We start from the raw sequence: 25,193 nt of genomic DNA on the forward strand, positions 1-25,193 counted from the left end.
TCCCTCGTCCCCACTTCCTCTGACCTCCCTCCATCTATAGACGAGGGCCGTCCTGCCCCTGACCCAGTTCTGCTGGCTGCTCTCCGCGCTCATTTGCGTCCCCCATTCTTTCTGTTTTGGGTCTCCGCTTTCTTGCCAATTTAGCAGGGCAGCTAAAAAGATCACTTTAAAATTATGTCTAGTATTGTTAGCAGTTTTCCGTGGCAGAGTTTGTCCTGGGAAGCTGGTCCGAAGTATGCTGAAAAGTGAAGTTCATCATTTCTTTGAAGTAGCAGCAACAAGGAAATAATAAAGCCGTTTTCTGAAGCGGACTCTGATCCTGTCCACACCTGTTTTATTCTTACAGGTGTGTATAGTAACTGTTGCCCCCCCCCCCCCCCAGAAGGAAGGTTTCTTTTCACTGGAGGCACCTAAATACCTGTTTCCTAATAGTATTAGAATTCACTTTTTCATACTTTCACATCTGGTTTTTGGATATATTTTTTTTTTTTTTTAAGTTTGTTACTTTGAGAGCGAGAGAGCACACACAAGTGGGGCAGGGACAGAGAAGGGGAGAGAGAAAGAGAATCCCAAGCGGGCTCCGAGCTGCTAGCCCTGAGCCCGATATGGGGCTTGAACTCATGAACCGTGAGATTATGACCTGAGTCAAAACCGAGAGTTGGGTATTTAACCGACTGAGCCACCCGGCCACCCCTTGAAACGTCATTTTGACAGAAATTTTAATACATCAAAAAAAAAAAAAAAAAAAACAAAACAGGGGCGCCTGGGTGTCTCTGTCAGTTAAGCGTCTGACTCTTGATTTCGGCTCAAGTCACGATCTCACGATGCGTGGGTTCGAGCTGTGCATCGGGCTCTGCCCTGACGCTGCGGAGCCTGCTTGGGATTCTCTCTCTGCCCCTCCTCCGCTTGTGTTCTCTTTCTCTAAAATTAAATAAACTTAAAAGCAACGTTTCAGGTTGTCGCTTGTAGTGTTGCTCACACCTTGGGTTTTTAGGGTTGCTGATGTCTGTTAGTGTTTTGAGCTTCTGTACTTGTTTGTCTCTCTTGGGTTCTCTCTGTATTAGTCTAACAAACGTATTTACAACCATTTGGGCTCTTTCCTTTTTTCCATTTGGGCTTTTTTAAAAGATGGCATTTGCTTTCAGGTAAGCAAACCGTGCTTCGTGACCGTGCTTCATGTAGGGCTGCTTGGGTTTGGTGGCGGTGGCCGCTGCTCCCCAGGTCCCCATTGACTGAGCCTGGAGGTGTTAGCTGACAGTCCGCTTTGTCGCTAAGTTACACAACTCTCAGGATGGGCAGTTCTATCCCCATTTTATGGATCGTGCCTCCCACTAGCTTGCCAGATCGGTCTGTGTTGGTCAGGGTTCTCCGGAGAAACAGAACGGACGGGATGCATATATGTGTGTGTCTAGAAAGGGATTGATTATAAGGAATTAGTTCACATGATAATGGCGGCTGGCAGGTCCCAAGATCTGCAGGGTGAATCGGCAGGCTGGAGGGCTGATAGCGAATCTCCAGTCTGAGTCTGGAGGTCTGAGAATCAGAGTTAATTGTGTGAGTTCCAGTCCTAAGGCCAGTAGGCTTGATACCCTGCAAGAGCCAGTGTTCCCATTTGAGTCTGACGGCAGGAAGAAAGCTTGGTGTCCCTGTCTGAAGGTAGTTAGAGCTCAGGGAATTTCCTCTTTCTTGGGGAAGGGTCAACTCCCCCCCCCCCCCACCTCCACCTTCAAATGATTGGATGAGACCCGCCCACACTGGGAGAGCAATCTGCTTTACTCAGTCCACTTATTTAAATGTTAATCTTCTCCAAAACACCCTCACAAACGCACTGAGAGTGTTTGACCAGATACCTGGGCACCCAAGGGTACCATCAGTTTGATGTATTTTATTCACCATCATACTGTCCAAGTCCAAAAAAAAACCCGTTTCCATTATAGAGTGTTAATTTTTTTTCAGGAGAGCCTGGCATTCGATCTCTTGGGTGGTTCAAACACCTCCAAACCATTCTGGAGGCTTCTGGAGGCTGGAAGTCTGAGATCAGGGTGTCGTCAGTGCCGTATTCCCCCGAAGGTGCTAGGGAAAACGTATGTTTCTAGGCCAGTCATGGTTCTTGGCTTGTGGCAGCAGAAATACAGCAGAACCCTGTGTGTGCACATGTGTTCAAATTTCCCATTTTTGTAAGGACCTTGGTCATACTGGATGAGGAGCCCACCCGACCCCAGTAGGACCTCCACCTGTTACATCTGCAATGACCCTGTTTCCAAGTTAAGGCCACATTCTGACATCTTGGGGGTTAGGGCTTCAACATATGAATATTAGGGGGACGCAGTTCAACCATGACGGGTGCCTAAATTCCTGTTAAACAGGAAATGAATGAAATTATACTGCTGTTACTTTCAAGTGGATGGGTAGTGTTTGAAAAGATATTTATTTTTTTTAATGTTTGTCTATTTTTGAGAAAGAGCATGAGCAGGGGAGGGGTAGAGAGAGAGAGGGAGACAGAGAATCCAGAACAGGCTCCAGGCTCTGAGCTGTCAGCACAGAGCCTGAGGTAGGGCTTGAACCCACAAACCGTGAGATCATGGCCTGAGCTGAAGTTGGACTTTTAACCGACTGAGCCACCCTGGCACCCCTGAAAAAATACTTCTGAGAGATTGCTAGTTACTCCTTCTTGTCACTCTTCTGTGTTCTTGGACTTAGAAGCATTTATTTCTAAGCCTCTGATTTGCTACTTCTAACCCATTCTTTGGGACATAAGATAGCAAATGTTAGAAATCTGTGTAAAGTAAGAATAAATTCTGAACTAGGCCTTCATGAGTAAGGTAGACAGAGCTTAGAGGATCCTTGTACTTACGTCACTGGGTGTGTGTGTGTGCATGCACACGCGCGTGTCCTTACCAGGTGGTTGACATTCCCTCCTATGTCTGGCCATAGATGGACTATTTTTGTGACTACTGTGTGGCACAAAACCCATAGTTGTTCATTTACCCTTCGTGATCTATGCTATGGACCAGTTTCTGTGCCCCGCCCCCCCCCCCCCCCCCCCCCCAAGACTCCTGCATCAAAGCTCTAACCTCCAGCGTGGTTGTATTGCTGTAAGGAAGTAACGGAGGTTTAAATGAGGTCCTGAGGATGGAGCCCTGAGTGATTGGTCTGGCTCAGTGTCCTCCTAAAAGCCCGGAGCATTTGCTCTGTCTCCCTCTGCTATCAGAGGACCCAGCAAGAGGATACCATCCCACACCAGGAAGAGCGTGCTCCCAGGAGCTACATCTCCTTGACCAGACCTGCAAGATCGAGGGTGCTTGGATCTTGACCTTCAGCTTCCAGAACTGAGAGAAATACATTTCCTTTGTCGAAGCCACCCAGTCTGTGACACTTTGTTATGGCAACCTGAGGAGAGTAATTCAACATATGAATAGAACGACATCTTAAAAAATACCGTAGCGCTGGAGTGCCTGGGTGGCTCAGTCAGTTGAGCTTCCGACTTTTGATTTTGGCTCAGGTTGTGATCCCAGGGTCTTGGGATCGAGTCCCATATTGGGCTCTGTGCTGAGCACGGAGCCTGCTTGGGATTCTCTCTCTCTTTCTCTCTCTCTGCCCCTCTCCCCCCACTTGTGCTTGCTCTCTCTAAAATTAAAAAAAAAAAAACATTGATTAATAATGAAAAAATAACAGAACTTGGACTTAAAGAGGCAAGTACTATTCTAAGGTCTCAGAAGTGCTATTACTATGCCCATTCACATGAAAAAACCTGGTGGCGAGAGACTAAGAAACTTGCTCAAGGCCACGCTGAGCCAGCAGGGGTGGAGTCTCGTGGACTGCAGCATTTGGCCCATGGCCTGTGTCCTCTCTGTCTAACTTCAGGCTTGCTCAGCGTGTTGTGTAGCTGCTCAGAATTTCACATGCCCCAATTTCAGCGTCAACTGTATGAGAACTTTCTGGGGTCTTCCCCACGTAGTACTGCCCCCCCCCCTCCCCACCGACTGCCAGCAGCACATGTACAGGCGTGGGAACCTCCTTGTACTACCCAGGCTGTCAGCCCCATGGAATCCAGTGTAACATTCTCATGGAAATAAGTCCTCAAAAAGCCACCAGTGACTTGAGAAGGTACTCTCTGAAGAGTGTGCTAAAGTAGTTCGTGTATAACTTTTTGATTATGTCTGCTAATTTCTTTTTTAATGTCTATTTATTTTTGAGAGAGAGAGAGCGCATGAGTAGAGGAGAGGCAGAGAGAGAGAGAGAGAGAAACACGGAATCCGAAGCAGGCTCCAGGCTCTGAGCTGTCAGCACAGAGCCTTACATGGGGCTCGAACCCACAGACTGTGAGATCATGACCTGAGCTGAAGTCGGATGCTTAACCTGCTGAGCCACCCAGGCACCCCTGCCTGGTAATGTCTAATGCGAAAGAACTCCTGGGGGTGTAGTAAAGGGAGCCAAACAGGTGCTATAGAGATGGAAGCTGCCTCTCCCCATGTGGAGGGCAGCTCCTGAATGCTGTGCCCGTTCCCGGGCGGGAGACCGAACACATAACAGGAGCTTTGTATCAGGTGTTTTTCCAAGTATCCCCCTCCCCTTTAAAATAATTTCTGAGGAGCGCCTGGGTGGCTCGGTCGGGCGTCCAACTCTTGATTTTTGGCTCAGGTCATGATCTCGCAGTTCGTGACATTGAGCCCCATGTTGGGCTCCATGCTGATAGCGTGGAACCTGCTTGGGATTCTGTCTCTACCTTTCCCCCTCTCATGCATGTGCGCGCGTGCCTGCTCTCTCTCTCTCTTTCTCAAAATATTTTTTAAAAATTCTTGAAATTTCCAATTGTAGCAAAAGAAAAACAACCTGCATAACATAAATTTACCATCTTGATCACATTCAAATGCACAGATGAGCGGTGAGTACATTGACATTGTTGTGCAAATGAGCTACCCAGCTGAAGCAGACTACAGCTGGATTCCTGGAACAGCTCCCCATGTCCCTCTCCCAAGTTCCTGGCAACCCTCCAGGCTCATTTCTAAAACGGCTTTATTTTCTATAACTCACAAACCATACGATTCACTCAAGGTTCGTATAATAATTCAATGGGTGTTAGCGTAGTATTGACAGAGGTGTGAGCCAGCACCAGTCAATTTCTGAGAATTGTCATCACCCCCAAAATAAATCCCACACCTATTAGCAATCACTCCCTACTGCCTTCTTCCCAGCCTCTGACAACCACTGACCTGCTTTTATGTCTACAGGTTTGCCTGTTCTGGGACGTTACATACAAATGACATCCTATAATGTGTGGCCTTTTGTAAGTGGCTTCACAAAAGCCTTTTTAAGAAGAATCATTAATACGCTCATTGTAAAACTGAAGAACAAAGCATGGTAAAAGTTTGTTTAACCATAACCGTCAATCCAATGGCTTTTTTTTTTTTTTCTTCAAAAATCTTAATTTGTAGCCAGGAAAAACAGACTTTGCTTGGATATCAGGACTTCCTTCTAGGGCCACTAGAACTTACGGAAAAGACATCTTCCAAACAGAAGATTTAATTAAAACCATATAGGGCCATAAATCTAGTCCTGTTCTACCTGGTCAAAGACAAAGTAAAACTGGAACAGAAAATGAACAAACGTTGCCAACCTCTCATACGTGCTTTTCTAAAAATAATACCCGGGAATGCAAAGCAGGTAACAAAGTGTGTGTTGCCTTTGTTATTTTCCAGGAAAAAATCATGCTGTCTGGGAGTGCCGGATTAGTGCTATGGACGAGATCTTACCTTTTTAATCCTCATAGAGAACTGTGCTTCTTGATGGCTTGATGTATCTTCAGACTGTTTGTGGCATATTTTTGAAACCTTTCTGCAGCTCTGGGAAAATAACAAACACCAGAATTCGGTGCATTGGAAAACTTAAAATGTCTACCATGTCAAGAAAGGGCGCCAAAGGGGTGCGTGTGTCTCCTTTGGCTCCTTCCGGACAGGCCCTGGGTGTGGTGTTCTCCCTTATCTCTGTCATAGAAGCTGGAGGCCCTCATCCCCCAGGTTTAGCAAAGGCCCCCAAGGCAGGAGTTGCATCTGTTAGCCTGTTTATTGCTTGCAATTCAAGCTCTCTGGACCTGAGCATCCTTGCTTTATCGCAGCAGGGCATTGATGAAGATGTTAATGTTCTATCCAGCATTGTTGGTTATTTCAAGTGGAGTAACTTCAAATAGTCAGGGAGAAGAGGCCTAATCAGCTAAAGGGCTGATCCTCTAGGGTGGAAAGGGTGGAAGTCAGGGCAAGGCACGGATGCTGAGAAGTTCTTGAAGGAGTTGGTCCTGGCGAGGGGAACGGAAGGAGCTGAGCGCTGGGGCCAGGGGAGCCTGGGGGGTGCAGGGAAGAGCAGGACTCTGGCACCCAGGCTGGGCCGCTGGATGGCCGATGGCATTGGCTAGAGAGGGCAGCCCGGGGAGAGGATGCAGGAGGAGAGCAAGGTCCTTTTGGGTTAAGATGAGATATCAGTGGGGAAGGTGGGCGGCCGATGGCAGGTCCGAGCTGGATGAGCAACTGGAGTTCTGGCCACATGGTAGTACCTGTTTGTGCTGGACTGGAGCTTTTCCGTAAGGGAAGGGAAGACCGGGGTGAGCAAGGGGCTGCTGGCTCCGTTCCAGGAGGTGAGCCCAAAGTCTTCCTGGACAGGACACCTTACCAGGAGGAAGGAGACTCTTCTTCCTCAGAGACGGTAAGGTGGGTGCCACTGCGGTGGGAGATTGGCCGGGGCAGGGAACCTAGTAGGAGAGGAGACTTGTCTGCTTCCTTCTGGCACAGCCTTGAGTACAGGAGAGAGTCTATCCCGTCATCACCTCTTCCATCTTTTCCCCCACCCTGGGCAGGGTTACTGTTGGCCGAGGGCAAGAAGGTGCTCTGGCCAGTCTGGTGGTTGAAGCAGGAGTTTAATAATGGGGCAGGTGCACGTTTTGTGGGGCCTTCCTTTTAAAAAACGTGAATATGAAATTATGGATAAGAAATTAGGTCCGAGGCCTTGGAAGGGTCAGCCAGTGACAGGCAAGGCGCCGGCCGCCTTCGCTTTTGCGTGACTCTTGTCTCCATGGCGATTACTCAAGTGGTGTTCTGCAGCAAAGCCGGAGAAAGTGGTGGGGGTGTCTCGTGTGTCGGAACATGGATATGTTGCCCTTCTTCCAGCTGTTGGAGAGGAGGGTGAAGGTGTGGGGCTTCTGGGTGACGAACAAAGAAAAAGGGAGCCGCTGACAAGTTAACACAATTTTGACTGATTGTATGAAACAATTTGTTAGTGGATACCCTGCGTCTTTTGGTAGAAAATAAAAACATCATGGGGCGCCTGGGTGGCTCAGTTGGTTGAGCATCCGACTTCGGCTCTGGTTATGATCTCATGGCTCATGAGTTCAAGCCCCGTGTCGGGTTCTGTGCTAACAGCCTAGAGACTGGAACCTGCTTCAGATTCTGTGTCTCCTTCTCTCTCTGCCCCTCCCCCACATGTGTGCTCGCTCTCTGTCTCTCTCTCTCTCTCTCTCTCTCTCTCAAGAATATTAAAAAAATAATTAAAGAAAATAAAAACATCAGAGCTGAGATCTAAAGGAGAGAAGCTATTTAACAAGAAAGAGGAAAATTTGAGCTGTTCAGTGGAGGTGGGCCTGTGGCTTTGAAACTCTCACTGTGTGATGACATTACCTCTTGTTCAATAGAGAATGATGATCTTAATTCATTGAACCACAAAAAATCACCATACTGACGGATATTACCCCAGAGTGTGAACTTTTCCAGTACCCCTTTGTTCATGGTGGAAATTTTAGGATGGGAGGAGGTAGGGAAAGGCCTCGGGGGAAGGGCAGAATGGAAAGAATAAGGTGTATTATCGGGAAACTCCACATTCCTTTAAATCAGGCATCGCCTTTTCTCCTGAGACATTTTGTGAGTTAAGGGAGATGTATCTATGGTCCTAGATACTATGGCAGGAATCTAGAGGATGAACCAGCAGGAAGAAAGCACCAGACGAGATCTCCATGGTAGTGAGGATTCTAATCCAGTACAACGGTTGACGAATAGTCCTAGGGTGAGAACGTGGACAATTGTAAATGACCAGAGAAGAAGATAAGCTAAATTCAGGAGCACGGAGGGAATGCAGAATCCGGCAACCTTAAGAACTGGGCAGAGTTGAGGGATTAGGGTGGGTTTCTGGGTTTCTGCCTCAGATAAGCCCAAAGTGAAGTCTTCCAAAAATCTATGGCCAGAGTGGGCAGAGTTCCAGGGGCCCCTGCGTGTGTGCTGGCAGGAAGGACCCCAGAATGCTTCCAGAGAGAGGCATGCCATGTGCTGGTGTGGGCTGGAAGGACCCGTGGGAGAAGTACCCAGTGAGGAGGTGTTGAGCAGTTCTGATGGGTGAGGCCCTACTTTACCAGCATGTTCTGTTTGATGGCTTTGATGCCACAGAAGCAGGAGGGGAACCTCTTTGGGGGGACATATTCCATGCAGCTGGAGTGAAACACAAGCCTCTCTTTTGTTCTTTGCCATACAGCTCGTTTATTTTTCTATTTGATGGGAGCCATGTAGCCGTGTATCTTGCATTGACAGGCTCTGCTTAACACTCTTTTGTATTAAACGGGACCTGTTTTTGCACGGACCACCCTGAACGTTATGTTCAAGATCTACGAAAGATGCATATTTTTTTAATATATAAATATTTTGAGTGTTCTCCCCTCCCCTAAGGCAACAGAGAAAATTAGTGTCTACTGTCCACATCAAAACTGTTTTTCTAAATGCTTTTGTCTGGAATAATCATATGCATTCACTAGCTGAACAGAAAACTTATTTCAGGGGGATCACTTTTCATATTAAAGAAGATTCTTAAAAATCTGGACTTTTCTCTGTGAATATAAGTTCAGTGAGTAGATATGCTCCTGTATATATGTGTGTATATGTAATATATTAGTAGATGTTATTTACTCAAATATAGTGGAAATACCTTGCAAAATATGTGCATATATAGTATCTCCTTTGTTCCAAAGATATAAAAATTGAAGCATAAAAACACTAGGAATATTTTATATAATGCACAAAAGCTTGTGAAAGACTAACGTTATCTTTAATTATATAAATATATTTTAGAGATTCAAATTTTCATATGTGTATCTATGAATTTCATGAAGCCAAAGCTTCTACATCTGGTTTTAATTTTTTTTTTTGTTTATTTTTGCGAGAGAGACAGAACACAAGTGGGGGAGGGGCAGAGAGAGAGAGAGGGAGACACAGAATCCGAAGCAGGCTTCAGCCTCTGAGCTGGGGGCTCGAACCCATGAACCATGAGATCATGACATGAGCCAAAGTCGGATGCTTAACTGACTGAGTCACCCAGGCACCCCTACATCTGTTTTTATTTTTTATTTTTTTAACGTTTATTTATTTTTGAGACAGAGAGAGACAGAGCATGAACAGGGGAGGGGCAGAGAGAGAGGGAGACACAGAATCTGAAACAGGCTCCAGGCTCTGAGCAGTCGGCACAGAGCCCGACGCGGGGCTCGAACTCACAGACGGTGAGATCATGACCTGAGCCGAAGTCGGACGCTTAACCGACCAAGTCACCCAGGCGCCCCAGCTACATCTGTTTTTAAAGTGTATTTTCTGTGGGAAAAACTTCCGAGTTTAGACCTTTGTCCACCTGAGTGTGTTGAGTTCTGTAGGATGAAAAAATCAGCCACGAAGAGCTACTTTGTTCTATTCCATTGAGAAAGAAGAATCTGTATAATTTGCGTTGCCTTTTTAGGTAATTTTTTTTTTCCAGCTTGATAAAATCCCTCAGTGTCGACCATCAGATATCTTTGTAATGAAAACTACCTAAAATTGATTTCACTGTTGGCTTTTGTAGCGGGGTTTCACATTTTTACCCCTGCACACATATGTTGGGTTACAATGTAACTTGAAACAAATTCTTTATAAAGTACATGAAACTTATGGTCCCATTACTAAATAATTACAGAAGAAACAAGTCCCCTCTCCACTCCCACAGCACTTTATTTCTAGAATTATTATTTTTTTTTAACAAGTTCTTGAATATCAACGATGACAATCCTTTGGGTCAGTCTGAGCTTGATTGAAATTTCAGAGAGACCTTTCATTAATCAAATATATTGACATAAATGCCAGAGAACTTTGCACAGTTGGAAAGCGGACTAGAATTAGGCACAAAATTTGTGACGGAAACACAGTTGAGCCCAACTTTGTGGCTGATGGTTTGCTGGCAGTTTGGCTTTCCCAGCAAATAACCTTGGCTCCAAGAGAAATAACCTTGGCTCTGTTCCCTTCCACGGATGCCGTCCTACTTGTTCCCATCTGCCGAGCACCCCATCCACTCGGTAAGTCTGTGGCCCGAGCACGGAACCACCATTTGCACATAATTGAAGTGCGTGGAGAGGACTGTATTCATCACTCCTGAACGGAAGGCTCTGTTTCTATCATAAATTGGATTTGAAGCAGGAGCTCAGGAATAGCTTGTGCTGAAGAGCTTTTTATGCTCTGTGGAGTTTTAGACTCAAAGTCCTGTTTCATGATTTCGTTTGAGGCAAATGATTGGAGGTGGCTGGGGCTGCATTCAAATGTGATGTGACCGCATTTCAGTGGCAAGTGAGGCGCTTCTCTGCTGGGTGGCTGTAGTAGCGATGCGCTTGCAGGTGGGAGAAGGTGACCCACTTGAGACGACAGCCGCGGGGGCGGGGCTTCCCCGGATTAGGTGCCTCGTAGAGGGAGGGGGAGCAAGATCTTTGTGCTGAGCCGCGTTTGATGCCAGGGGAAGATCCACTTCTGTTCCCGGCGTAAATTAGACCAAAGAGAGGAGTTTGGTGTATTGCCTAGTGCTGAAGTTAAAAACCATTTCTTTCCCATGTGGTCTCTTAATTAGATACATTAGTTTCAAAATGTTAATTGGGATTGCTGCAGTTCAATTCCTGAAAGGTTTTAAATTTAAAAGGAACACCTCATTTACCCTACTACTGTGTTCTGATGACTCCGTGGTCGTTGCTGAATCACGTTTTTTTCATTCAAATAATGGATTATTGATTGTGAAGCTTCTCAGGAAGAGTAATAAAACCAAGTATCTACTTAAATCACCGTCGGTTTCCCCAGTTTCCTGATAAGCATGTTGCGAGCCGTTTCTGTCCCTGTGAATTTTGATGCGGAAACAAAGTTTCAGCTTTGGTATTTCGTTAAGTATTTGGTATATGACAGAACACCTAGTACCTCAATAATAGGAAAAGAGCACTTTAACCGACACCTGATTAGTCGCTTGTGGGACATTTTCTACTTGCGTAAACTCAGCGCTTTATCTTAAAAAGTCTCCATCTTTCCTTCCCAGAATTAGGTGGACGGTTAGGCCTGAATTAGAACAGATGGTTATGCCGTTATTAATTCTTGAGGAATCTTTCGGGGTTAACAGTTCTGTAAAAGAACAACCTGTTTTGTAATTACAAAGGTGTGACACCACCTGGAAGTAGCATTTTCCAATAACACAGAAGATCGAGATGCATCCTGGTCTTATAACTTCTGAAACAAATTCTTAATTATCTTGGACAGATGGGGAGAATAAACTTAGCCTTCTTATTCTTAGAACTTAAAAAAAAAGCTTCTTTTGTCTAGGAAAAGTGACTGTAATTTTGTTAGCGAATTCTTAAAAGTCAGATGGGTGTGTGTGTGTGTGTGTGTGTGTTTACATACTCTCTCCCCCTTCCTTTTCTCCTCTGGGGATAATTTTAAAAGTTCAAAGTCCTTAGCTACACACACGGAAACAATGCTATAAGGGGGTATTTAGAAAAGTTTAATTTTAACCAGGTACTTTAGCTGTAAACAAACAGAATGACATCATTTAAGACACCACAGCACTTTAGTGAATAGAGGCTTTGTCATTGTTTTTCTAGACCAGAGCACTGAAATGGAACATTAATTGTTAATTAGGTTAAGGAATCCAGCTGTTGACTTAACCCGTGCCTGGCTGTGTACTCTCTGCATAGAACTGAGAAGCGGGGCTCCCTGGGTCCTGGGCACCTGCCTTAAAGGGGACAGCCTTTCCTTTGCACACCTTGACGAGTGTGCCTGCCATCTGCTAATGGTGTCACACACAAGGTGTGTGGCTTATTGCTGATGTGCAGCCTTCCACACACCCGGCCGACAAGGTTCGGCCCACTTCGGTTCTCACACAGGATTTCTTTAACTGTTCTCTCAGAGAGTCACACGGGGCTCTACATGACCAGGCCAGGTCACTTCCATGGACAGGCCACTGCTCGGTGTGACTGGCGTGGGCTGTTACTACCCACAGCCCTGCAGTTTAGAGCATACTGGGCGGGTGGATGGCCAAGAGCAGTTTGAAGTAATGAGGGATGACAGCAGGCCAGAAACATCCAACAGGAGATAAGTGTGGGGTTCTGGTGGAATGAAAAGCAGCAGAGAAACCTTTCCTGGGGGAAGTTAGGAGGGCAGAGCAAAGATCAGATTATTCTACCCGCTCCCCCAACTTTACAAAGGATTGAAGGTAGTTACAGAGTATAGATAATGTGAAATGGAAGTGGGTTAAAAACCAAAACATCACAACAAAGGGAGAGCAAGGACAAGATAATAAACCAGATCCAGAAATGAGGCCAGTTCCCAAAATGAATACTGTTTGGTCCTAAAGGTGAGCCACTAACGTGGCCCTGAGCTTTCCAGCAGTCATTATGAAGAGCGATATACATTGGGTACTTGACCCACAATGTGTGTGATAAGAACAAACCAATTCTTGGGGCCCCTGGGTGGCTCAGTTGGTTAAGTGCCCGACTGTTGGTTTCTGCTCAGGTCATGATCTTGTGGTTTGTGAGCTTGAGCCCCACATCAGGCTCTACACTGACGGTGTGGAGCTTGCTTGGGATTCTCTCTCTGCCCCTCCCCTGCTGGTGCGTGCGCACGCGCTCTCTCTCCCTCTTTCTACGTAAGTAAATAAAACTTAAAAAAAAAAAAAAAAAAAGCTAATTCTCAGAAAACTCACCTATTTCTCACCCTCAGACCAGAAATGAACCTAAGAATCCTTACGAAGGAACATCACATAATGAAACAGTTAACACCTTCAGTGTCACAGAGACGGTTTCTCTGGACTATTTTCTCCCAATAGGTGGATGGGCACACCCTACCCCCACCCAGTAATAACCATTTTAATGGGGGAAATGTGTCAGCTACACATCTATTTCTAGCTTGGGTTAAGTGTAGATTATATGCACTAGAAGAATAACAAACTGGTTCTGGGTGTTTGAAACATCCTATGAGTTTTGAGCTCTTTAGACTGTATTTGGGTGGAAGGAGATTCTGGAATAGACTTGAGGAGAAAAGATGGAGGAATGAGAAAACGCCCGCACAGTAGACAGGGTGGGGGTTTCTTAGGACAGATGGCTCACACAAGATAATGTTTTGTTACGGCCGAAGAAGTATTAGGCTGTTCCATTATAGGATGGAATAATGTCAGGAAAAGAAATACCTGGTATAGTTTAAACATGATAAAAGCTTCAGAAACATTTTTAGATTTTAATTTGTCAAGGTTGTGATGTCAAGTTATGACTTGAACTACAGGCTGATCTTCATTATTTGTGGGTTCCAGTATTTGTGAATTCACTTCCCGAAATTTATCTGTAAGCAACCCCAAATCACTACTTGCATTGCTTTTGAGATCCTTCATGAACACGCACATGGTGGTGGGAACTTTGAGCCACCCACTCCCAGTGGAGGCTGAACGAGGCGGGACTTGCCTTCTTGTTTCAGCTGTCACTCTAAACCGCTGTCCTTCTCACAGTCTGTTTAGTATCCCCTTTTCCACATTTCTGTGCTTTTCATTGGTGATTTTGCAGTTTCTGATGGCCCCTAGGTGTAGAGCTGAAGTGCTGTCTGATGTTCCCAAGCACAAGAAAGCCGGGAGGTACCTTACGTGAGCTTTGTGCGGGCATGAGATAGGGTGCTGATGGCCAGGAGATCAGCGTTAAGGAATCAATGATAGATGTGAAATAAGGTGTCTTTAAACAGAAACACATTAAACAAGGTTCTGCAGCGATAGGTTGGTAGGTTGATGAAAATGCTAAGACCAGAGGCTTAGGATTAGGTTTCTATCTAACCCTGTATTTCTCCTAGGAGCAGGGGCTAAGTTGCTAATTAAACAGCAACTTTATGGAACAGACTATAGCAAAGAATGGGAATCACCTGTAATTCAATGAAGGAACACCCACGTTAAGCTATAATTGGTGTGTGTGTGTGTTCGTTCCTTCGTTCGTTCCAGGTTTCATATGACATCTAATCAGAGAAATCGGGATTTCCAGGGAACTTTCACACAAATGGCACCGATCAGGTGATGCTTGCATTGATTTTACTGTTACAACTTTGCCTTTGGAACTAGGCAAGCATAGAGTTCCTTGTTAACGTTTCAGGGAATTTTGGGGAAGATGGTATTTTTGATGGTGCGGTACATCTTTTACTTGACACGGTAAGAACGTAAACATTTGTAACACAAAGTCCTTCTTACAAGGGTCCGCGTCTGACACCTTTATTTAAGGAAGAGTTCTTCATTTTTGCTCAGGGAGTATAGCATTAAAAATAACTTTCAGTTGAGTTATTTTTCCTTATGGTGGCAGTGATATTTTAGTAGGAGAATCTTATTGTCCCCCTCCCCAGCACACATTCTCCATCCAAGTTATGTTCCTTTGACAACACATAAATTGTTTGGCTATTGAAATGATTAATGCCACATAAGGCTACATCTTGGGAAGGCAGAACAGGAACCAGAAGAATGTCTATGAAAGAAAGATCACAGGGGCCTTGTGTTTATACCTGCCTTTGAATGTCATAGAAAAGACCAAAGGAAATCTGAAGCAATACTGTTTCTTAGTGACAGTTTCCAGTGGTGGTTTTTAAAAAAGGAAATTCCAGTGGGAAATGAACGTTCCGGTTACCCACCTCCATTCTTTCAATTTATGTATGTGATGTTGGACAGCACCTTCCCCACCTGTCTTTTGGAAGTCTTCAAAATTACGCAGGGTTTAGGCTGTTGACCTTTTTGAAAACCTAATTTTTGTTTGTAAGTTTTCAAGCTCTTGAGCCTCAGATACGGAGATGCATTTGAGAAAAGAGTATGTGACTTGTATGTGTTAGGTAATACGTTAGTGTAAATTAATTTACGAGATTTACCGACGATTCCCAAACACCCAACATTAGGGCTGTCCATTGGCTTAATTGGAAAACCTTTGGTGCTTGGAAAAGGAGGCTTAAAACAAAACCAGACTGAAATATTGTTCTTTAAAATGTCACCTCCAATCACATCAAAGCCGTTAGGCTAAAATCTGAAACCATGTAGGTTTTGAATGCTTTGGATTCTAAAGAAATGTTTTATAATGCCAGTCTATTGAGGTTGTCTATTGAGGTTGTACATGATTTGTTTCTTCCATAATCTGTTAAAGCTTTAGATCGCAAAATAGGGCATATTTGCACAAGAGGCTGTAAAACGTAAGTATAGATTAATGACAAAGAAAACGAACATCCAAGTTACAAAAACGTTAACATTCCCAGTATTGGCCCCTTCCCCTTTGCTCAACCTTCTTCGCCACAGAAGTAATCACAGCCTGATTTTTGTGTTAATTACTCCCTTGCTTCTCTTTATAGTTTGGCACACACGTGTGCAACTCTAAACAGTAGTGCATTTGGTCTCTAACTTGTTCAGTGCCTGTCTTTCCACTTAACTGGGAGGAGAGAAATTGAATGGATTCTGTCTTTGGTCTATGCCTAGCCTCAAACCCAGTGCTTGGCATATAATTGGGATTTAATACAAGTTTATGGATTGAATGAATAAATATAAGAATGTTTCTTATAAAACGAGGTTTCTAATTTACAACTAAGGCACGTAATTATGTATTTGAATAATGAAAGAAAGGTAGGTGATATCAAAATTTATTCTTGGAAAGTAAACTTGGATGACGGTTAGAAGCATCCCATATCCCATATCCACATTTCAAAATGAGAAAAGTGATAAACATTTTGCCCAAGGTCCTTTAGCTAATGGTGGCCACAGAGGGGCCAGGGTAATACCTGTCTCTCCTCCTTGTCTAGGATTCTGTCAGGCCACAGGGCACTCTCAAGTTTGTTTTTTTTTTTTTCCTGCACGTGTGTGCACATGCACGTGCACACACACAGACGAGTTGGGGAAGGGTTCAGAGAGAGAGAATCCCAAGCAGACTCTGCACTGTCAACATGGAGCCCGATTTGGGTCTGGAATTCATGAACCATGAGGTCATGACCTGAGCTGCAATTAAGAGTGGGATGCTTAACCAACTGAGCCACCCAGGCGCCCCCAAGGTGATTTTAATCAAGAGCCAGATGCGGGGCTCAAACCCGCAGACTGTGAGATCATGACCTGAGCTGAAGTTGAACGCTTAACCAACTGAGCCACCCAGGCGCCCCCTGAATTTTTATTCATTTATCCAAAGATGGCATTTTTTAAAGAGTAGGGCCTGAGTTTTGGTATTTGAAGATTTCCCTCCTCCTGCTGCCCTAACATGCCTGCCCCCCACCTACACACACAGAGTGATGATTTTTGTCCCATTGCTTTGGGTTTTTGTTGTTGTTGTTGTTTTTTTTTTTTTTGTCCCATTACTTTGACATGAACCCAAAGACAAGCCAATGGTGCCCTGCAGAGAGTGGGGAGGCAAGAGAGCAGTCATGGCAGGCCTTACCCCTTGGGTCTGACAGAAATGCTCCAAACTTGTGTGTTCACAGGCTGCCTTCTGAAAATCTAAGCTATCTCTGTACTTCATACTTTGCAACACATTTGAAGACTTTTATCTTTCGTACCAAGCCACTTAGTCGCCTGTGCCTTCCAAGGGCCTGAAATTGTGTGTGTGAGTTGGCGTTAAAGGCAGCATGTGGTGTTGGTCTTGAAAGAAAGTTCTCTTTTAGCCCGCCCAGATAGGCAAGTCCAATGACTCAGGGAGCCGTGGTGATAATTTATACTTCAGAGGAAAAATCTAACTGCCCCCAATTCTCAGAGTATTAGTTTTAGAACGCTTCCAAATCTTTTGACACCAACATTTTTTCAACTTGATTCTGGCAGGCACAGACCTGAGATTTTAAAGTAGCTTTTATCAAAATAAAACCAGCTCCTGGGTTCTGAGTAGGTAGAATTCCAGAGGTTGGCATGGACACTGTCCTTGCGGAGTGTGATGAATTAATAGCTGTGTGTGGATTTGGGCTGCAACAAAAGTGATTTTCAAGCCAACTTCAGCAAGGAAAAATGTGAAGTTTCTGATCTTTGATCGGGTGCTTAGGGAGATGAAAATGATCTGAAGCATTAAAGAATGTTGTTAAATGTTTATTGGCAGTAGCCCTGGGTTTGAGGCTGTTAGCCCCACTAACCTGGCTGCTGCTGCTGCTGCTGCTGCTGAAGATGATGATGATGATGATGAAGAAGGGTGATGAAAACATCAGTAGCTGCTGCAGAGTGCTTTTTGGCTCTGTCTCAGGAAATGACCACAGCAACCCTCTGCGTCCGATATTTCCGTCTGGCTTAGCAATGATACGCCTTATCGGTGACATCAAGATTTTGATGCTCGGCAAAACTGGATTCAAATCCTGCTTCTGCCACTTTTTAATTGTGACCTGAGTTTTGCTGTTGGTAAGTTGAGGGTAATAGCATCCCGCTCAGACATGGCTGTGGGGATTAAATGAGCTAATGTAGGTGATACTGATAAGTAGCTTTCAAAGCGCTCGGTCAGTGTAGGCTGCTGCCGGCACCCAAGGTCACAGCACAAGGGCACGTTGAGCTCGCTGCCAAGTCCCCGTGTGCGTCGCTCTTCCCATTTTCTACGTGACCATCCTGGTCCATTCACAGCAAATTTTTGTGCAAACTGGGCCACGTGGTAGGTTTTTTTGGTTTGCTGTAACAGATACAGTACTGGGTGAAGACAGAATTTCTGGGTTTGAGCTCTGAATTCCTTGTTGTATGTGGGTGAGCGTATGGGTGTGCCCTTTGGAAGTGAGATTTGGAACACATTGATCATCGGTTTTGTCTCGTTCTTCATAATCCCATTTTGGATTTGGTTGTGAACATCTTGGAAAATTACTTCCTGTTTCATCCACGTGATCGTCCTGTTATTTGTGTCCTGAGACCACCTCAGCGTACTCACCTCTTGTTACAGGAAACTTCGAGACTCTGGGCAGAGTGTTGATTGGAGGGGCTGTCCCTGAAAAGCACTAGGCACTCCTCTGTGTCCCCCAACAGCTGTCTTGCAATGAAACACTAATGTGACCATCACTGGCATTAGCATTCTGGGTTTGGAGTGAGAGATGAACATTCAGGCCTTAGTTCCACTCTTACAACTGTGATTCTGAACAAGCTACTTACCTATGATGAGTCTTGGTTCATGACAGTAGGTCTTTTGAGTTGGCAAAACACCTAGATGGCACACGGGAAGGGCTAGGCAATTCCTGGCACCCAGTAGGTGCTTGGTAAATAGGAGATAGTTGGTCTCAGTGATCTGGACACGAAGCTTTTATAGGAATTTTGTCTGTTTCATTTGTATCGAAGCCATTACTGAGAAAGGTATCCTTCTGCCTGTGTCGCTCTAAATGCAGAGCGAGATTTAAGCCAGAGAAGCCTAATGCATAATAGTTTAGCCCCGGTCAGCTGTTTACACATTCAGATTCAGTCTCAGCATAAATAGCCTTACCATGAATTCACAAGAAATTGCTGAGAATTCAGGATCTTAGCTCACTGCTGGGATTAATTTCTTTTCACCAGACCGACTGTCTAGAGAATATCCATAATGCTATAAATGAAAACATATGTTCCCGTAACCAATGGCAGTGGGGAGATGGGAAAAGTAACCACGCGATTTTCAGGAACCACTTCATGGACAAGAGTAGCGGGCTTGCCTGCAGCTGGGGCAAAGAAAAAAGCTGTATTGAGTACAAAGTTGCTTTTATAGCATTCCCCTCCCCCCCCTTTTTAAAATTAAAAGGTGGCTTTGCATTGAAAAGCAAAGGAAGACATTTTTATTTCTAGAGGAAATTTTTGAAACAATGGATTTCTAAAACCAGAGATTATCTGCTTGATTTGAGAAATGAGCTTTTGGGTGTATGGGGGGGAAACCAGAGTGATCAGGGGTCTTTTTGGGCTTTTTTCACTTCCCTGAATAAGCTCAATTAACGGGCAAGACCTAAAATGTAAGAAGATGTGGTTGGTTTTCTAGTTTTTCTTGTAAATGCAAAATGGTTGCCTGTGTAATCCTAAAATACACACATTTGCTGATAACGTAAAATATTACGAAACTGTGGTATTCTCAAGAATAAAAGAAATTCTTCTTCTGAATTTGCTTTCAGACATTGGTTTTGAAAAATGTTAGTAAAAGAGAAATCAGTATTTGGTTTGTTGTCTGTTTTACAGTCCTAAGTAGCAGATTTCTTTCAGAGTTAGATCTTCAACTTTTTTTTTTTTTTTTATTATATGAAATTTATTGTCACATTGGTTTCCATACAACACCCAGTGCTCATCCCAAAAGGTGCCCTCCTCAATACCCATCACCCACCCTCCCCTCCCTCCCACCCCCCATCAACCCTCAGTTTGTTCTCAGTTTTTAACAGTCTCTTATGCTTTGGCTTTCTCCCACTCTAACCTCTTTTTTTTTTTTTTTCTTTTTTCCTCCCCCTCCCCCATGGGTTCCTGTTAAGTTTCTCAGGATCCACATAAGAGTGAAACCATATGGTATCTGTCTTTCTCTGTATGGCTTATTTCACTTAGCATCACACTCTCCAGTTCCATCCACGTTGCTACAAAAGGCCGTATTTCATTCTTTCTCATTGCCACGTAGTATTCCATTGTGTATATAAACCACAATTTCTTTATCCATTCATCAGTTGATGGACATTTAGGCTCTTTCCATAATTTGGCTATTGTTGAGAGTGCTGCTATGAACATTGGGGTACAAGTGCCCCTATGCATCAGTACTCCTGTATCCCTGATCTTCAACTTTTTTAATGAAAAAAAAAAAAAAGAAAGAAAAGAAACTTCCTTCATGAAATCTGATTGCCAGCTCATGACCATTCGTGACCTTTGTAGATTTCTTCCCCCATGTCAGGCAGAGATCACAGGGAAAAGGTCTCTTATAACTCCAAGAAAAGGATGGGTGGTACAGGCATTTAGCAGGAACTGTAAGTCATTGTTTGAGTATCATCTGGCCTCCCCTCCCCACCCCTCCAAATCCAGAACATTCTACCTGAATATCAGAAGCATCACTAAAAGTTAAACCAACAACCCTTCTGGTGGGCAATTTGGCAACTGTTCAAAACTCTTAAAAATGTGCATAAGCTCTACCCCAACACTTCCATTTCTAGGAAGTACTCTTGCAGAGGAAGAGAAATACAAGCCCATCGAACGATGTCTTGAAAGCGATCATAATAAAACAAGACCATAAATTCACTTAAATGATCATTTATTTGTACACAGAGTTCTCTGTAACTGTTAAAATGTTGGTGAGAATTTTTATTGCAAGGTAAATACATATTGTATAAAATACCTACTGTATTTTAAGTAAAGAATCAGTATTTGAAATCTGAGGGAGGTTTTTTGGGATTGTGTTATTCTGAGTTTGAAATCAAGGGAGCTTTGCAAACCGCATGGTGAAGACAGAAGAGTGGTGGTTGCCAGGGACTGGGTGGGGGAGGGGTCAGGGAGTTGGTGTTTAACGGGCGCACAGGTGCTGTTTTGCAAGATGAAAAAAGTTCTGGAAACGGATGGCGATGGTTGCATAACAGTAAGAATGGGCTTAATCCCCCTGAACTGTACACTTAAAAATGGTAAAGTTTATGTAATTTTACCACAAATTTTTCCAAAAAGGAAATGTGATAACAAAAGGAATGATGAAAAATAATGATTTAAAAAATGTATGGGTGGGCATCACTCACCAAGTTTTGGAAAGTTTTGCTTTTTGAAGGAGCCTTTTGTTTTTAGTTGTAAACATTTTTTAAAAAGTTTTTTTAATGTTTATTTTTGAGACAGAGACAGAGTATGAGTGGTGGTGGACGGGTGGGGAGAGAGAAAGAGAGAGGAATGAATGAATGAATGAATGAAAGAATCCGAAGCAGGCTCCAGGCTCTGAGCTGTCAGCACAGAGCCTGACACGGGGCTTGAAGTCACAAGCAGTGAGATCATGACCTGAGCTGAAGTTGGATGCTTAACTGAGTGAGCCACCCAGGTGTCCCAGTTGTAAACATTTTTAGTGTGAATCACTTCAAAGATCGGTTTTTTCCCCCCAACATACCATCATCAACTGAAAATACTTATCAAAAATTCCCTAACATCATTGACTACAAGGGAAAACCTTTTGAGTAAAAAAGGAAGAATATTTATTCTTCCTCAAGCTTTTTTGGAGATGGAATCATCTGAGTACTTAGAACACTCCCCCGGCCTTGACCATGTCAGTAGTCTGATATGATAGAAATGTGTTCTGGAAGCTTTTGAATATGGTAGGATTTTCTGAAGGGGGAGGAAGAATGTGATAGGGTTTGCTAATCTTTCTTCTTGACACAGTCTGATCAATGTCAGATTAAAAATATGTATTTTCCTTTTCATTTTGGGTTTTCATTACCTTCTCCTCCTCTCCTGCCTTCTTTTTGTTCTTTATGTACCTATTTGAATCTTTCTTTAAGAAGAACTCCAGGTGATATGTGGCTCAGAAGATATCCAAGCTAAAATATTCACTCTATCAGGTATTGATGTTTTATTCAGTATTTACCTAATGAGTAAAACTTGATAAGGACAGACTATGAAACCTTCTGGTCTTGATCTGCTTTTTCCTCTAAAAACTCTAGAATATCAGCAACCGATAGATTTTGTGTTGAAATGTGTCCATTCATCTTGGTAATGAATGCATTAGACCACGGAGCATGATGCTTCCTAATTTGTGGCCTTAAACAGGTATTATTTAGTGTGAGAAGGTAAAAGCTTCCCAGAGTACAGGTTGAAGTGAAAAACCCGAATGTTTGCAACAACGGTAGGCCAAGAGGAAAGCCGAAGTCAATCACCAAAGCAGGCTGCTAGGCCGCTCGTTCTCTGTCGGCCTCTCATTTCTCAGCCTCACGATGAAGGGGCAGATTCTAGATAAGCAGCCCAGGAGTATTGCTACCTGGCGGGATTCTTCATGTGTATTTATGTGATTTCAGTTGGTAATTAAGAATTTAAAAATTTCATTTCCGGTGTCCTTTTAAAAAAAAAAAAAAGCCGTACACATCTGCTCGTCCATAATTAGTCGTAGCCTTTGTTTGGTGAGAGGCTACCATGCAGCCTGTCTTGGTGTCCACTTGCCCCCCTAGAGGGCATGAAGGACTGGAGGTTTGTGTCCCCAAGGTTTTCTGCCTGCTGGCAGCTCAGACAAACCTCTCGACCAAGTTTCATAGCGTTCGATTATAAAAATGGCAGCATTTAAAATTTATATCCGGAAGAGCCCAAATGTCCATTGGCTGATCAACGGACAAAGGAGAAGATGTAGCATAGATGTATAACGGAATGGCACTCAGCCATCACAAAGAATGAAATCTTGTCATTTGCAACAACGTGGATGGTGCTAGAGTGTATTATGCTAAGTGGAATAAGTCAGAGAAAGACAAATACCATATGATTTCACTCATGTGGAGTTTAAGAAACAAAACAGATGAACGTAGGGGAAGGGCAGGGGGAAGAGAGAAGCAAACAAGAGACCCTTAAGGAGAGAGAACAAACCGAGGGTTGATGGAAGGAGGTGGGTGGGGGATGGGCTAGATGGGTGACCGGCATTAAGGAGGGTGCTTGTTGGGATGAGCACTGGGTGTTCTATGTAAGTGATGAATCCATGAATCCTACTTCCGAAACTGATGTTACCATATGTGTTCACTAACTAGAGTTTAAAGAAAAACTTGAAATAAAGAAAAAATAAAATTCATATTCCAAGATGGTTTCTTGAAATCTTGATCTCTTACATGCTTTAAAGAAAAGAGGAAGGTGGGGTATGCTTGGGTGGCTCAGTCAGCTGAGTGTCTGACTCTTGATTTCGGCTCAGGCCATGATCCTAGGGTCATGGGATCGAGCCCTGTGTCAGGCTCCACACTCAGTCTGCTTGGAATTCTCTCTCTCCTCCCCACCCCCACCTCCCCCCCCTCCCCAGCCTCTGTCCCTCCCCTACTTACTTACATGCAGGTGAGTGTGCTTTCTCTCAAACAAAAACCAAACAAAAAAGAATAACCAGCCTTTACATTGGGTAAATACAATTAAACACTCAGCAAACTTCATAACACATGTTTTTTCTTCACAATCCTCTCACATTCTGAGTGCCTTACTGCCTGCTGCAGGGAGGGAACACTTTACTTTTAATAAAATTATTGGTCTCTTCTACCCCTGAGAATTTTTGCTTCTTTTTAAAAAAAATTTTTTTTAAAGTTTATTTATTTTTGAAAGAGAGATTTATTTTTGAGAGCGGGTAGGGGAGGGGCAGAGACAGGGGAGAGAGAGAATCTCAAGCAGGCTCTGCACTGTTAGCGTGGAGCCCAGTGCAGGCTCGAACTCACAAACTGTGAGATCATGAGCTGAGCGGAAACTAAGAGACTGAGCCACCTAGGCGGCTCGAGAATTTTTGCTTCAAATGTTAGCTGACGGAATTAACTATTTGTGACTTTGAACACTGGCTGCCCCCAGTGGTTCTGGACACCATGGAAAAGGCATAATATATTCCTGCTGTGTGTGTGTGTGTGTGTGTGTGTGTGTGTGTGTGTGTGTGTGTGTTTTATTTTGAGAAAGAGAGAAAGAGAGGGAATCCCAAACAGAATCCGTACTGCCAGTGCAGAGCCCGATGTGGAGCTTGATCTCATGAATTGCAAGATCATGAGCTGAGATCAAGAGTCAGACGCTTAACCACTGAGCCACCCAGGCGCCCCACTTTGTGTGTTTTTAGTCCCTCATTGTTCATGTGCTGTGTAAAATGTATAAAGCTCATCTTTTCAAGATGCTCTTAATCATGTTGGAAGCTATTGCTGGTGGATTGGTGAAACACTGCTTCACTGAAAATGTTTGTTTCCTTCAGCTTTTTCTGTTAAGATACAAGGCTCAACCCATGTAGCCACCTTCAACCTTGTTGGGTTCAGCCATTACAAGTATTCACTACCTGCCGGATAAACCAAGCATCTGAAAGGTCAAGGTTACAGTACCCAAAGGTGTGGGGCTCAGCACAGTCCTGGGCCCGCGAAAGCAAAACGATGCTGGTAAACATCAAACTGCCCTGCGAGTGCGTGTTCAGTTACAACTGCCTGGACTCCTTCCTTCTGCACCTGCCTTTTGAAGCCCTTGTTCTCTGGATCCCCGATGCTTTGCTAGAATTGGTTTTTCATGGTTCTCCCAAGGCAGTGAGTTCTGACACGTAAACTATGTTCTGGTTTTAATCCCCCTGTTCTGCCAAGAAGCTGACCAGTGTTTGAAATTGACTTCTCGTCTGCTACTTGCCAGGTTTACCAGGCCAAGAGTGGTGTTAAATGAGGCCACAGACAGGATACAAAAGGGCCGGGCACAATCCCAGAGCCCCGCTGGCCAGAGAGAGTCCAGGCTCTCAATATTAATCAGTTCAACACAGGCGGCATGGGAAGGCTCTGGAGGGACCTGCACGATCGATGCGAGGCTTATGTTCACATTTAAGTCCTGCTCTGCTGTGGGCGCATTTCAGGAGGCCATCTCGGACTCCAGGCAGGACGGGTGTGCAGTTTTCCGGGAGATGGGGTTCGGAGACCCGTACCTTAAGGGACTGTGTTGCTAATGGAACTTGTGTGGTCTCCTGTCTTTGTTTTTATAAGTGAGACCCCAGGGGGAGAGAGGGTCTCACCCGGGGTCCCCTGGGGAGGTGCCAGCCCTCACCTGGGGTGGCTGCAGTGGTGGGGAGTTACTGTGAACTGGCCCATCCTGGAGAGAAGCGGGCTGGATTTCCTGCCTTCCAGAAGGAGTCTGTCTGCCTTCGCCTCCCATGGATGCAACCTGCTGTTCCACACCCTCCTATTCACTGCCTCCCTTCTTCACCAGGCAAAGTTCCTCCCTCACGGAGTTAAAACCCTCTTCCATCAGTCTGCATGTCTGTGTGCTTCTGTGCTGGGGAACTTTGCTTTCTGTTGTGAATGGCACGAGGCTGGTGGAAAATCGTGTGTGGGTAG

The 25,193-nt window shown here is 44.4% G+C and overlaps 1 protein-coding gene and 1 long non-coding RNA gene across 5 annotated transcripts in view; one reads left to right on the forward strand and one right to left on the reverse strand.

Annotated features, from left to right (window-relative positions):
* FARP1 (FERM, ARH/RhoGEF and pleckstrin domain protein 1) overlaps positions 1-25,193 on the forward strand; it is a 294,892-nt gene that overhangs the window by 87,931 nt on the left and 181,768 nt on the right. The window lies entirely within an intron of this gene.
* Positions 1,932-3,407, reverse strand: LOC123580230. Its single transcript, XR_006703197.1, has 2 exons — positions 3,285-3,407; positions 1,932-2,142 (listed from the first exon to the last, which is right to left on the reverse strand). It is a non-coding gene; the product is annotated as an uncharacterized LOC123580230 (long non-coding RNA).

The sequence above is a fragment of the Leopardus geoffroyi genome, chromosome A1 (genome assembly GCF_018350155.1).
Source record: "Leopardus geoffroyi isolate Oge1 chromosome A1, O.geoffroyi_Oge1_pat1.0, whole genome shotgun sequence".
NCBI classification, from domain to species: Eukaryota; Metazoa; Chordata; class Mammalia; order Carnivora; family Felidae; genus Leopardus; species Leopardus geoffroyi.